General features: G+C 45.4%; 1 long non-coding RNA gene across 1 annotated transcript; it reads left to right on the top strand.

Moving 5' to 3' along the window:
• The first annotated feature begins 3,210 nt into the window (after positions 1-3,210).
• On the top strand, positions 3,211-5,906 carry LOC125332160. The gene is made up of 4 exons (XR_007206375.1): positions 3,211-3,400; positions 3,516-3,648; positions 4,489-4,528; positions 5,711-5,906. It is a non-coding gene; the product is annotated as an uncharacterized LOC125332160 (long non-coding RNA).
• The last annotated feature ends 94 nt before the right edge of the window (positions 5,907-6,000 follow it).

Below are 6,000 nucleotides of genomic sequence, written 5' to 3'. Positions count from 1 at the left end.
AGAAAAAGGTGTGGCAACGCTGCTGTGGGAATCCATGGGGCTGTGGGAAGCGGGTTGTAATACTGGCTCACCAATTTTCTAATTAAAGGTCATGAGTGGTCCTCACGATCTGTTAAAGGATATTGCACAGGAATTAAAAAACAGGCAAATGTGTCACAGGAAGCCCAAAGGCTGGAACCACAGCTGCGTAATTCTTCCTCTGGAAACTGCGCTGTGGACTCGAATCGTGATGCACCGCTTGGTCACAGCCACTCACTGAGCTGAAAGTGTCCCACTGCTCTTTTCCTTCCTGATTTTATTGAGCTCTGCTTCAGGCCCATTGTTGAAATCGCTGCAGAGTGTTGGTGGGCTAATGTGGAGCAATGTCTGGGCGGTGTCACTATTGAATGAAGTGTCTGGCACAGACGATGCCCTCCAGGCACGGCAGCACCTCTTCCCGAACATAATCACCCTCATTTAGCCCCATTAGTGCCAGCTGAGTCGGCGGTGATGGATGGCGTCACACCTTCTGCTGCAGCCTCATGCCACGGTGTAACACGAGCTTTTGGTGTCTGGACCTGTTTTATGGCAGGAGCAGGATTTACGGGGCAGGAAAGGCGTTTCCCATTCCAAATCCAGAACCAAGGCATCGTGAGATGAGGCCTGTGATGCACAGCAGAAGCGAGAAGGACATTTCCAAGTAAGTCTTGACTTTGGGGAACGGGATATGACAGTGATGGGGCTGATGGGATGCATCCTCTTATCTTTTTAGTCACTCTTCTGCCCACACCAGCTGGAACAGTTGCGCACAAAGCTGTCATTGTGACAGGGCTTAGAATTAGTGCTTTAAGGACATGTACTCCTCAGTACTGCGTATCTGGTAACAAGGCAGGAGGGGATAAAATGAACTTTCATGAGGAGAGACCACATTTTCATAAAATATATATCAGAAAAGCAAGAAAGGCTCAAGGGAACAAAACAGAGCTACTGCAGTTCTTGACTGTGTCTAGAGCAGATGTGAAGGTCTTCATGGTGTGCCAGGAGGTGAAATCAGCCACCAAGAAATGCCTGTCAGCAGGACAGTGTTGCTCCAGGTCAGTGAGTTATGGATTCTGGACAGGAGGGCTGGGAAGAAGAAAGTTTGCTCGTCTCCTTATTAGTAAGGCCAACTGTTCCCTTCCAGCAGCAGGGAAGGCAGATGTGGAACATCTTTCCAATAACATCAGGGATGTCATTGCATTGTTTGCAGCCCCGTTTGGCTGAGTCAAGATTTCCAGTGCTTGTGCCTCATCCAAATAAAAGCAGGAGCTGCTCACATCCTTGTCCACCCAGAGGAACCAACCTTAACCAGGAGCTTTTGGAGCCAAAGTAAGGAACTGTGGCCACGTCCTGAGCCACAGGAAAGGCAGCCACGTGTTGAAGCTTGCTGGATTTTCCTTCATTGTGCTTTTGCTCATGTTGGATCCCTGTGCACAGCCTGACTCATGGCTTTGGGAAAGAGAGAAGTCAGCGTTGCCCACTCAGAAATCCAACTGCTTTCAATTCACCCAAACCACCAGCTGGACGCTGAAGTTCCTTGTGTGGATGATTTCCAACTAAAATTTCCCATCTGTAGTCATCAAAGGATGCAAGCAACAAACAGTTCCACATTTCACTTTGCTGCTCTTGTACTCTGCTTTACCCCTATCTTGTCCTCTTTGGCATAATGTCCACTTGCATCAATCTGAGGTTTATTTTTGGAATGAACATGAGTTTGCCTGGAACCTCTCCAAAAAGCTCATTAACTCAGGTCACTCTTTTGATCATGGAGCAGAAAAACATAATTCTGTTCTCGCCTTTATTCTCCCCGAGAAAGTAACTGGGGTTTTGTCCATGGACAGTAGAGCTTGCAGTATTTCTTTGGGTAGCCAGGAACAGGGATGCCCAGGACATTTGAAGGGTTTTGGTGCCTGCTTTAGCAATATTGGTCTGAGGTGTGGCCGTTTTCTGATCAAACCTTTTTTTGGTGGGAAAGTTGAACTTCTGACATCTGAATTTTGTGGCATTTCAAGCTGGGAGTTGACTTTTCCTCTGGAAAGTTTTAGTTCTCTCGTGGGAAAATGAGAGCATGGCCAATCTAAATACAAAATAAAGTCACATATTACTTGAAACACTTTTTCTGTGCTCAGGGAAGTGGTCAGTTACTCTGTGTTGCTCTGTTGCTTTACAGAAAATCCCTCCACCCTGCCCTGTAGATGTGTCATCCTGAGTTTTGATGTTACGTGGTCTGGATTTCAGCAGCAGGAGAGAGAGGTCTTGCACTGTGCTCTGAATATTGGGGTACTCCTGATTTTAGAAGAATGTCCTTACAGACACAATTTCTCTGCCTTGTGGTAAATCTTTTAATCTCTTTTGATGTCTCAGAGAATCTTGTCCCAGGTATCTGGGAAATACAATTTGTAACCCAACTTCTCGGCCAAATGAATGAGAATCTTGAGGAAAGTTTCATCCCAGAAATTTCTTTTTCTCTAATGAAAGCAAACTGATATTCTGTGCTGGGTTTGTAACCTGGGAGCATGTGGCTCAGGCTGGGTTGTCTGGGAGGCTGAAACTGTAAATGGCTTTCCCAGGGTGTGAATGGGACACTCAGTTCTTCAGGCACAGTAAACCCTCATCAGAAATACCCGAGGGGGTGTAAATTGGCACAACCTCACTGCTGCTGCTGGACCTACTTCACACCTTGGCTGCAGCCTCCAAAGCCCCACACTGGTGATACCAACAGAGTGATATGGGGCAAGTCAAACATGCTCAAGCTATTCCCAAATTCAGGGGCAGTTGGACTGGGGACAAGCCCACCACTGACCAAGCTTCGGAACAATTCTTGGAGGGGCTTGCAGGTCTCAGCTGTGAATTATGACATTGCTGAGCGTGGTTTCCTGTTCCAGTTGGAAATACTGCATGGATTCGGGCAGAGCTGCCTTCTCCCAGGGAATCACATGGGCCTAGAAACAGAAATAAACTTCCCATGGCATTTCTTTGATGTGCCTGCTTGCTCCTCTGAGGTATAGGGTGTATCCAGAGGCCAGCGTCAGCAAATGCATCACTCCTCCCTTACTGCAGTGTTATTTCTAGACCCTTGCTTGGTTTACAATGGACAAAAATCTGATCAAATGCCTGGATGAAGCACAGGACAAATCCAGCTGTTCTACAGATGTGAAAGGATAGAGAGCCTTTTGGTTCTGTCCCTTTTTAAAACAAACCAGCTCCTCCACTTCTTCAGCCTCTTAAGCACTGTCACAGCCTGTCCCCCCCAGGGGAAAGAACAAATACCCTCCCCATCTTTCCCGGCTGGAAACCCATCTGCCAGAGATGTGTTCGAGTTATTTTTCATATTGTTCGAATTATTTTTCATAGTCTCAGGGCTCTCTATGGGTAAAATAATGTGAGTAAAGCAATTTTGACGAACATCACAGTTGTCAATAAAATGAGGAACAATGTTTAATAAGAACAACTTAACGGTGAACTTGACTTTGTTGCTGTTAATCTGTTTTCTCAAGCTGGATTTCTGTGGAGAGGTTGCCAAAGAAGTTCAAGGATTTCCTACGTGCCTTTGTCCATCGGATGAACTCAGCTCTTCTCTTGGCCTTCAGATTTCTTCACTTTTCCTGATGTGCCCAACTGGAATTGCAGGTAAATTGCATGAGAGACTTTCTTCAGCTGTTCTGATGGAAAAATTGCACCTGTCTCATTTTTTCTGTGCATTTAAAGCTGAAACAAAATTGTCATTTATCCTTTTTTCCTGTTGCAAGGTTTTATGGAAATACACTCTATTTTCTCCTCTGTTCTGCTCTCCATGTTGTGATACGCTGGAAGATATTAAACAACAAAACAGCAAAGAGGATATGTTTTTTATTATTTTGTTTGTAAGAACACTCTGGACTGGTAAATAGCTACACCCTTCATAAATGTTTTCAATTTTCCCTTTGAAATAAGAAACAAGTAATGCTTTCAGCAAGCAGCTCTTCTTGGTCAAGGGTTTTTCTCTTTTTCTCATTTTAGGGTACATACATAATTTGCAAATCAAAATGTTTCCAGAAAACATGTTTGGGGCACGTGGGGTTTTTTATGTTTTGTTGTTGGTTTTACTTTTGGTTTTTTAGAGCTATGTGAAATCCAAGCTGTGGCTATAAAGACATGGCTGTTCATGATGCCGAGGGCTTTGTGCTGAGTAGAATATCTTTCAGTATGAGAACCTGCAAGGGATCTGTAAAAAACCATAGCAATCCCATAAAGTCACTTGCAGGAGAGACTTCACTTGATTTATTTCTTATTAATTTCAGCAAAAAGCCTCTTGTATAACAAACCAATAACTTGAGCTGTGTAGGGAAGAGTTGCACCTTCAGACACAAGTCAGTGGCCTGGATTAAGATCATTCCTTGGAAACAAATGGCCAGGCCGTGGTGTTTCTGTTCTCCTGCTTTGCTGCTCCCAACAATATGGAATGACTTCAAAAATCTCTTTTTTTCCCAGGCCGTGCTTTTTCCCTGAAGGATTCCTGAGGGCATGCCAGGTACTTGGTCCCAATTCCCAAGCTGGGCACAGGCATGGGATCCTCCTTGACTTCACCATGAGAGAGTTTGAACAATTAGGTCCAAAAGTGAGATGGCCTAGACCCATCTCATTCTAGGTTGGCCTTACATCCTCCCTGAAGGCTTTTGGTCTTGCTCTGGCTGGGATGGTTTTCTCTGAATGTGCTGTATCGTTCTGGACTTCCAGAGAGTGTTTGTGCAACCCAGTTTGAGGTCACCTTGAGAGTGGCTGGGCTTGGCAGAGCTGATTTCTGGGCCCAGGCCTTGCTGTTGATGTCGAGCTTTTGACTGATTACACAAAACATTTTATAGATTAAGTTTGAATGAACCCTTCAATTAAGGTCATAGTAAATAAGATTCTAAGGTTAAAGCACTTTATGGCAAGCAGACTTTTGGGAACTGGTTGTATTAAGAGGAATGGTTTGATTAGAGAATGAGAAACAGGACTGGGGAGACAGGAACCTGACCTCAGCAATAAAATGCACAGAGTTGCTTTTTTTTCTCCTTCTTGGAATCTGGTGTACAAAGGTACAGTTAAACAACATGGCCAACATTTCAGCAGGCCAAGGCAAACCATCTGTGCTTTTCCTGACTCTGGGCATCTGCACAGGGTTTTGCTTTGCTTTGCTTTAAAATTCTGGGCCAAATCTGCTTCTTAGCATGCAGCAGGAAGAGGTTGCAAGGTGGGAGCTGGAGTGGGACCCTCGGGAGGCTGGAGATGCCCCTGGAGCTGAACTGACCACACTGAAATCCAGAGCTCTTGGGCTCCTCCAACTCAGAATCAGCTTCTGGACACCACCAATCAGTACAAGCTGAATTTAAGGATATCTGCAGGCAGGATGTAATTTGGAAGAGCTACCAGGGCAGATAGTCTGGGTCACATTGTTGGAGTCAGCTCAAGTTGGAATAGCAGGGAGGCGGAGGGGATAACAGAGAAGCAGCCAAACACCCACACGACCCCAGTGCCAACCTTCATTGCTTTTGCAGTGTTTGATTTGCTGTTTCCTTAGAAAACCAGGCTGAGCTCCCAGCAGCAGATCATTTTCAATCTCTATGTCTGAGTTAGAACGAAAAGGCTTTGTCCCGAAAGTGGGTATTTCCAGTATCACTGGAAATGCTGAGTGGGGTTTTCATTTCTCTTATTCTTCCTTATCTTTCTGCAGGAGGAAACCTGTCCTGGGAGCAGGGCTGACACTTGGATGCTGCTGCTGAGGTGAGAATCAGATGGCCCCTGGTTTGCTCATAAGCCAAGAGGGCTGGGAGAGAAAAGGATGGACACAGGGAGGATGAATCAGCATTCATGCCTGGTAGCCTTTAACCAAGTTTGGGTGTCCTGCTCTACAGGATGAATGTGATTGTCCCAGTTCATATGGGAATTGCAAGGTAAGACCCGCTGAGCCAGCAAATATTTCCATTTACTTCTCTCAACCCCTTCATCTGAGTATTGAAGCCC

The sequence above is a fragment of the Corvus hawaiiensis genome, chromosome 12 (genome assembly GCF_020740725.1).
Source record: "Corvus hawaiiensis isolate bCorHaw1 chromosome 12, bCorHaw1.pri.cur, whole genome shotgun sequence".
Taxonomy (NCBI): domain Eukaryota; kingdom Metazoa; phylum Chordata; class Aves; order Passeriformes; family Corvidae; genus Corvus; species Corvus hawaiiensis.
Note: the sequence above shows the minus strand (reverse complement) of the source record. Positions and strands in the feature narration are given on the sequence as shown.